At 41.8% G+C, this 8620-nt stretch overlaps 1 pseudogene; it reads right to left on the bottom strand.

The window, feature by feature from the left end:
• Nucleotides 1–212: 212 nt before the first annotated feature.
• Nucleotides 213–2049, bottom strand: LOC138094665 (endogenous retrovirus group K member 9 Env polyprotein-like; annotated as a pseudogene).
• Between the last annotated feature and the right edge of the window lie 6571 nt (nt 2050–8620).

The raw sequence follows: 8620 nt of genomic DNA, 5'->3' as shown, positions 1-8620 counted from the left end.
GACCTTAAGGGCTGTAAAAACTCTTCAAGGGTGGCGGGACAGGGAGCTCAGGAACAATGCCTAAGGCTCTGCATACCTGCCGAGCAGCTCCCAAGACTTAACCCTTCACGGGCAGTCCCCCGCAGCTCCCCTCTAAGGGTGGCGGGACAGGGAGCTTAGGACAATGCCTAAGGCTCTGCATACCTGCCGAGCAGCTCCCAAGACTTAACCCTTCACGGGCAGTCCCCCGCAGCTCCCCTCTCTTTATTCTTTAAAAGCTCCATAAGGTGTCGGTGTTGCAACATGTTTTTATGTATCAGAATTTTCATGTGTAAGAATTTTTTAACAATACTACGAATAAAACAAGGAGCCAAACAAATCACGATAAGCACAACAATCAAAACTGCGCCCACAGCAATTATGCTTCGCCACAGTGAATGCAAGCTAGGGAAGTTAGAAAATAAATTTTGTAAAAAATTGTCAACAGTATCAGCTATGTTTAGAGTAGCTTTAGGAGAATTTTCAATATTAAGAATTTCATTATGTAATTGCAATAGGTCTAGTGAAACATTAGTGTTAAACCAAATCCCTTGTAGATGTTTTTTCACCTTATCCCACGGAAAGTCAGATGCATTATAAGCCTTTTTTTGTAACACAAATCCATTTATAATTAGCATGACATTGAATTTTCATGCGAAAGCTAATGCTCTGAACTTGTTCTCCTAGAACTCTAACCACATCATATAAAGCTGATAATCTATCTTCTATTTTTCTATCTATATCTTCTTGTGTTCCCATTACTTTAGTAACGTTATATGACAAGGAATCTACAGTATGAGCAGCTTGAATGGATTGTGCCAGAGATACAGAAGCAGTAACAGCAGTTGCTGTAAGGGTGATTAAAGATACTATACCCAGAACAATCAGGCTCACACTTCTTTTAGTGCGGTTAAGAGCCGTGTTAATGCGTTGTAGCAATTCTAAAGCAGTCTCGTCATACCAAGCTTCAGTTATTTCAACTGGTAACATTACAAAAGCAGGTTGTTTTACTATTATAACTTGTTCTCCTTTTGCAACACCTCTTATGCAATTAGTAAGTATGCAATTAGAACAATTTAAATGATAAATATTCAATGACAATGTTATTTCCATATGGCCTTGTATCAACATGAATGGGTAAGGGACACAAGCTCGGGGATATAAAAACCCCGTAACTCCTACATTACCATATTTACTCCCACTGATATTGGGTTGTAAATATAGACTATTGCCATGACCAAAAGCAGCCAAAAGTTTCCACAGTTCTGTTTGATATGTGTGAGCAGTGTTTACAGAGAGAATGGGTGGATGCTGTCCTCGATATTCAGGAAAATCAGGTTTTCCCCCAGGTGCCCAATCCCATAAAAAGGTGGTATTGGCATTGTTGATGTTGTACACCGACGCAACCCGGGCTCGACATGAAGTCCAAGGAGTGTCTATTCCTATGCGGATGCTTAGATGTTTGCCACAAAACGGAATGTCGAGAGGTCCAGTTCCATCACGGTGCGATCTTTTTCCGGTTTTTTCATCAATGCCAGAAATAGTCACTCGAGGATAGGATATATCAGCTGACACCTGTATACAGTGAGGATGTTGTAATTGATAAGAAAAGCACATAGGATATTGTGTAGTAAGACCATAAAAGGAGATATTGGCTTGCTGAGGGGAAATATGAGTGTCTGATTTTCCTCCTAAAAGACTTGTGTCGTTGACATAGACAGGTACTATTTCTTTATCCCAGCCTAATGATTGAATCATAGGTGGGTCAGGAATGTATGCCCAAAAAGCCGTAGCCGCTCCGTTTTGTGTCCTCTGTAACAATAATAATAACATAATCAATATATTTGTAGGTGTCACTGAAGGTTGTACATGAGCCTCATTCCAAGCATATCGCATCAATGCCTCAATCTGCCTTTGGGTAGGCAGCTCACTCGTGGGCTCGCCCAATGTCATGCGGTTCATTTGATATGTTAGGGAGTCCCTCCGTCGCGCGTACCAGCCTCTCCGGGATCCAGCGCGGCGCTTCGGCATCCTGTGGAAAAACACAAACATGTCCCCATCCCCATATTAATACAGGGTCTGGCCCATACCACAAATTGGTAAGTGGATCCTTCCATCGTACAAGTGGTTTTTTGCATGAAGACCGTTCTCCCCAAAAACGTTGGGCTGCTGAATTGCCTTCTGCATCTAAAGTTAAAAAGTTTAGAACATAAAGAGCATGATTTAAGGCATTATGCGGTGAGGGGCTATACAGTTCATTCCCCTTTTTTTGTTTTAATAATTGATGTTTAAGGCGTTGATGGGCTCGTTCTACAATACCTTGTCCCTGTGGATTATATGGAATTCCTGTCTTATGATGAATTTGAAAAGAAAGACAAAAACGTTGGAAAGAACGGCTAGTATAACCGGGTCCATTATCTGTTTTAAGGGTGTGTGGGATTCCTGAAATAGAAAAGCAAAAGAGCAAATGTTGAATACAATGACGAGTTGATTCTCCAGTATGAAGGGAGGCCATGAGAAAATGGGAAAAAGTGTCGATAGAGACATGAACATATTTAAGACGCCCAAATTGAGGAATGTGAGTAACATCTGTTTGCCAGAGATGATTAGGGCGTAAACCCCGAGGGTTGATTCCATATTGAGGGAGAACAAAAAATTGAGGACAGGTAGAGCAAGATTTTACGATTTGTCGTGCAGCACGTTGGGCGCCACCTGCCGCGGCCAGCACAAGCAAGAGTTGCACCTGCACAGGGAGAGAACGGAGCGTCCCCGCTAAGAAAAATAAGAGAGAGACAAAAGATGGGGTTGAGAGGATCAGACCACAAATGGCTGATGCCTTTCTTTATTAGGCTATAATATTTATAGGATAATGTACGTGACTTAAGACATGTACAAGATTATTTTTTAACTTCAGGATACAATCACTAGACCCTTACCATTGTGTACAGAGTATAATAAGTAATCTATCTTCTATGACATGTTGCAGGACACCCTGACCTTAAGGGCTGTAAAAACTCTTCAAGGGTGGCGGGACAGGGAGCTCAAGAACAATGCCTAAGGCTCTGCATACCTGCCGAGCAGCTCCCAAGACTTAACCCTTCACGGGCAGTCCCCCGCAGCTCCCCTCTAAGGGTGGCGGGACAGGGAGCTTAGGACAATGCCTAAGGCTCTGCATACCTGCCGAGCAGCTCCCAAGACTTAACCCTTCACGGGCAGTCCCCCGCAGCTTCCAAGAAAGGTTTTGTTTTAGTGATAAAAGACACACCGAGTGATCCCTTTGCCTTTTGCTGTTTGTACTTTTTATTTTTCCTGCTTGGAAGAAGGACTTACCCCTGGGATGAGAGCAGCCATCTTGTAACCAAGAGAATGAAACCCATGTGTGAACCGTGCCAGAGCCAAGAGATAGGAACGCAGGGTAACGATGACACAGAGAGCTACCACAGCAACCCCAGACTGCTCTAGTCTTCTCCATTACTCAGCAAAGAATGCAGTCCTCACTGAAATTCAAAATTAAACACTATCTCCTTGCTATGGCTAGGAACAAAGAGCACTCTTCCATACTATGGATACTGTACTAGACAGATGCTTTTCTTTGATTTTGCTGCTGTCCTAAAGAGCAGCATTCTGAAGAAATCAGTGTTCCCTGTGATTTGTCTATCTGGTATTTGGTGAAGAAAACACACTGCCCCCTGACCTTGAAATGAACATCTTGGGACTTCTCTGGTGGTCCAGTGGCAAAAGCTCCCTGTTCCCACCACGGGTAGGTTTGACCCCTGGTCAGGGAACAGGAGCCCACATGCCACAGCTACAGGTTTGCATGCTGAAGTGAAGGTCAAAAATAAATAAACATCAAAAAAAATACCTTATACTTGATCATTTAGCTCATTTGATTTTACGCGTTTCATACATGACCTCAGAGAGTCTCAAATGTTGCTGTGAGGAGGGAGAACAAATGACCATTTTAGTCTGGAAACAAGCTACTGGCCAAAGTAATTGCCATGCCAAGTACATAAAGAGTATATGGAAAATCATAATTATGTTTTTCATTTTTTAATTAAAAGCAAGTAGAAGAATCAAGATGTCAAGCGGGATCCTAAAACAAGAATAAGTACGGAGAAGGAAATGGCAACCCACTCCAGTATTCTTGCCTGGAGAATCCCGTAGACAGAGGAGCCTGGCAGGCTACAATCCATGGGGTCACAAGAGTTGGACACGACTTAGTGCACTGTCTTACCCCAGAGATCCTGCCACATATACCACAAAAACCAAACATCCCCCAATGCCCTTGGCCCCACTGTTCCAGTCACTCCCAGGTGGGAATTCAGGCATGTGTCCACAGAGGTCACAGACAGCATACATACAGTTCTGTTATGTCCCATATATTACCCTTTCATGTCCCAAGGAAGACATTTTCTCTTAGAGATTTTCATTTAGTGTATCTTTAAAAAATCTTGTGTTAAACTTGCCTCCATCTTTTTCTTGGGTAAGGACAACCCAGAAATGGCCCTTTTGTGTCTGTGATGTTGCCATTCACAGCTTTGATAGGCCTAGTACAATCTTGAGAACAGGGTTTCTGTATGCTGAATGTCAGACGGTAGCTCTTAGCTTTGCCTATCTTAGGTAGTTATGCTGTGCATTTTTTATTGGTGTACCATGTTTGATTTGTCCCTAATACCTTTGAAGTTTTTCTGAGAAATGAAATAATGCAACATGAACTTTTTAAAATACATTTTAAGCCTTAAAAAAAAAGAATAAGTAGTCTGTACTTCATAAAAACCTACCAGTTGATACATAGCAAAACTGATGAAAGTATGAATGTTCCCCTTAATACATAAGGAACCTTTTAAAAATGAGAAAAAATTAACTACAATCTACTGTCTTTTTATTGTGTGTATTTCGTCAAATGGCTATTGAATAGTTAAATGACAACAATATAAGTTAAATTTTCAAAATAGTGAAAAAAAGAGAAAAAAGTCATGTGTATGAAGATGTCAGTAAAGCATTTTTTTAAAGCCAAAATGTGGAAATAATACCATGAATGTCTAAAGAGGTAGACTGCTATTAATCAAAGGAATATAAAAAGTTTGCCTATCTTATTGAAGTCAATAAGAGTTAATATTTTTAAGTGCTAATAGCAACCACAAAGCTTGTTGAAACAGCTGCTCTAGAATAGATACAAAATAGATCACCTATCTGAAGGCAAAGTATCCTGATCATCATTGTCATTGTTGCTGTGTTACATCTGTTAAACACTTATGTATCAGTTCAGTTCAGTTCAGTTCAGTTCAGTTCAGTCATTCAGTCGTGTTCGACTCTTTGTGACCCCATGAATCGTAGCACTCCAGGCTATGATTCCTGTCCATCACCAACTCCTGGAGTTCACCCAAATTCATGTCCATTGAGTTGGTGATGCCATCCAGCCATCTCATCCTCTATCGTCCCCTTCTCCTCCTGCCCCCAAGCCCTCCCAGCATCAGAGTCTTTTCCAATGAGTCAACTCTTCTCATGAGGTGGCCAAAGTATTGGAGTTTCAGCTTTAGCATCAGTCCTTCCAATGAACACCCAAGGCTGATCACCTTCAGAATGGACTGGTTGGATCTCCTTGCAGTCCAAGGGACTCTCAAGAGTCTTCTCCAACACCACAGTTCAAAAGCATCTATTCTTCGGTGCTCAGCCTTCTTCACAGTCCAACTCTCACATCCATACATGACCACTGGAAAAACCAAAGCCTTGACTAGATGGACCTTTGTTGGCAAAGTAATGTCTCTGCTTTTGAATATGCTATCTAGGTTGGTCATAACTTTTCTTCCAAGGAGTAAGCGTCATTTCATGGCTGCAATCACCATCTGCAGTGATTTTGGAGCCCAAAAAAATAAAGTCTGACACTGGTTCCACTGTTTCCCCAACTATTTCCCATGAAGTGACGGGACCAGATGCCATGATCTTCATTTTCTGAATGTTGAGCTTTAAGCCAACTTTTTCACTTTCCTCTTTCACTTTCATCTGCTGGAGTCCAGCTCCAGCTGCCAGGGATTCAACCTGAAAAGATGGACAGTGTCCATGATGATGTGGCTTCTGACTCACAGTATGTAGCCTCTGACTTGTCTTGTTGCAGCCTCTGACTCGAAGTACGGAACTACATGTTTATTTCAAGCTTCAGGTTCTCTTTTATACTTTGACAAGAGCATTACATAGACTTCCCTGGTGGCTCAGATGGTAAAGCATCTGCCTACAATGCGTGAGACACAGGTTCAATCCCTGGGTTGGGAAGATCTCCTAGAGAAGGAAATAGCAACCCACTTCAGTATCCTTGCCTGGAAAATCTCATGGACAGAAAAACCTGGTAGGCTCTAGTCCATGGGGTCACAAAGAGTTGGACATGACTGAGCGACTTCACTTTCACTTTCAAGAGCATTACATCAGAGGTTTGATACTCCCAGTTTCCCCCACCCAGATTTATCATTGTTGCCCTACAAACAAGAGTTCCTGCTTCAGCTGATTCTCTCAGAATTGGCTTATCTATTATCTTCTTTCTGTTATGTGTCCTATACTTAACTTGTGATTACATTGTAACTCATGCCACATTCCTCAGTTTATTTCTTATCTTTCTAGATCCTGTTTGCCCCTAGCATCTTAAGATCATTCATTATCTCCTAAAAAGGCTTCTAGCTATTCTTGCTGCTGCTGCTAAGTCACTTCAGTCATGCCCGACTCTGTGCGACCCCATAGACTGCAGCCCAACAGGTTCTGCCGTCCCTGGGATTCTCCAGGCAAGAACACTGGAGTGGGCTGCCATTTCCTTCTCCAATGCGTGAAAGTGAAGTCGCTCAGTCGTATCCGACTAGTAGCGACCCCATGGACTGCAGCCTACCAGGGTCCTCCGTCCATGAGATTTTCTAGGCAAGAGTACTGGAGTGGCTTGCCATTGCCTTCTCATTCTAAACCCTAAACTCAGCAAACATCTTTTGCCATGAACATTCCCCTCACAAACAGGTCTCAGATAATAATCCTTCCCATGGCCTCAGGCTGCAGCCTACGTGCTCATCCTGGGACATTTTTTGTAAAGATCCTTGAACAAATGTCAATGGTTATTTTATAGATTATTTTCTGGGCACAACTGTAGAAGGCTTTGTGCCTTCTCATGCTCCTCTCAAGAACAATAAGCACCTTAATATTCCTTTTCAGTCAACTCAGCCGAGGAGAGGAAAAGACAAGTCAGAATTACAAGGCCTAACTCCTTCATCCCGGAGCCGTGCCTGCGGAATGAGGAGAGGGGTCTGGGGCCGTGCCTCTATTCTGTCAGTAACGCCTAACGTGGCTCCCGACATCTTCCCTTTTCTTATTTTTTAGAGCATAAGTATGAAACTCAGTAGATAAAGCAGAGACACTTCGGTTAAGTATTCTGAAAAGGCACAGGGCTATTACACAACTCAGAATCAATAGGCATAAGCACATGGCAGCATTAATCATTATTATAAAAAAGGATCCATAGGAAAGATATCCCTCCAGATTTTTAAAAAGGGAATTAGAAAGCCATTGAGAGGAAAAGTCAGACTCCGCCTGTTTCATACTCTGAATATCCTGAGGTAACTTAGAAATATCAATACTAAAATCTGAATGATTCCAGACACCTAAAATATGATTCTTAATGTGTTCCCAAGAGTGTACAGAATCATTCACTTGTAGAGGAGTAACACACATCCATTTAAATTCAGCATGGCACCTTAAAGACAACTTAATTTTTAAATTTGTAATTTCTTGCCCTATAAGCAGGACTGTTCCTTCTAAAGCATTGACCTTATTTTCTATTTTCCTATCTATAATTTCCTGTGTAGTAAGAGCTACGGAGACATTTTTAGACAGCTGATTGACAAACGAGGCAGTATGCACTTCTTTTGACAGGGCAACAGCAGAAACTGTAGCTGAAGCAGTTATGGCAATCAAGGCAGTTATTCCCACAATCAAAGCCGCGTTACGCATTACTGACATTCATCAAGAGGCTTTTTATTTCCTCTTCACTTTCTGCCACAAGGGTGGTGTCATCTGCATATCTGAGGTTATTGATATTTCTCCCGGCAATCTTGATTCCAGCTTGTGCTTCTTCCAGCCCAGCATTTCTCATGATGTACTCTGCATATAAGTTAAATAAGCAAGGTGACAATATACAGCCTTGATGTACTCTTTTTGCTGTTTGGAACCAGTCTGTTGTTCCATGTCCAGTTCTAACTGTTGCTTCCTGACCTGCATATAGGTTTCTCAAGAGACATTATGCTAAAAGTTTTACTTAAGTTTTTTTGTTTAATCCTCACACTCTCTATTTGAGGTAGATACTGTATCCTAATTTCAGAGATGAGGAAACTGATGTTTAAAGAGGTGAAGAAACTGACCCAAAGTGGTAAAGCAGAAATTTGACCATTGTCCTGCATTACAGTAGACTTTAAACACTAGACTATATACTTACTTGTACTATTTCTCAATAGTATATATCCAAGCTTCTAGAAGCACGTTGGCCTAATGGATAAGGCGTCTGACTTCGCATCACAATACTGAGGGTTTGAAACCCTTTGTGTTTAGTTTGGGCTTCCCTGGTAGCTCAGCTGGT

Source organism: Capricornis sumatraensis, chromosome 18, assembly GCF_032405125.1.
Source record: "Capricornis sumatraensis isolate serow.1 chromosome 18, serow.2, whole genome shotgun sequence".
NCBI lineage: Eukaryota > Metazoa > Chordata > Mammalia > Artiodactyla > Bovidae > Capricornis > Capricornis sumatraensis.
The sequence above is the reverse complement of the archived record's forward strand: the minus strand, read 5'-3'. Positions and strand labels throughout refer to the sequence as shown.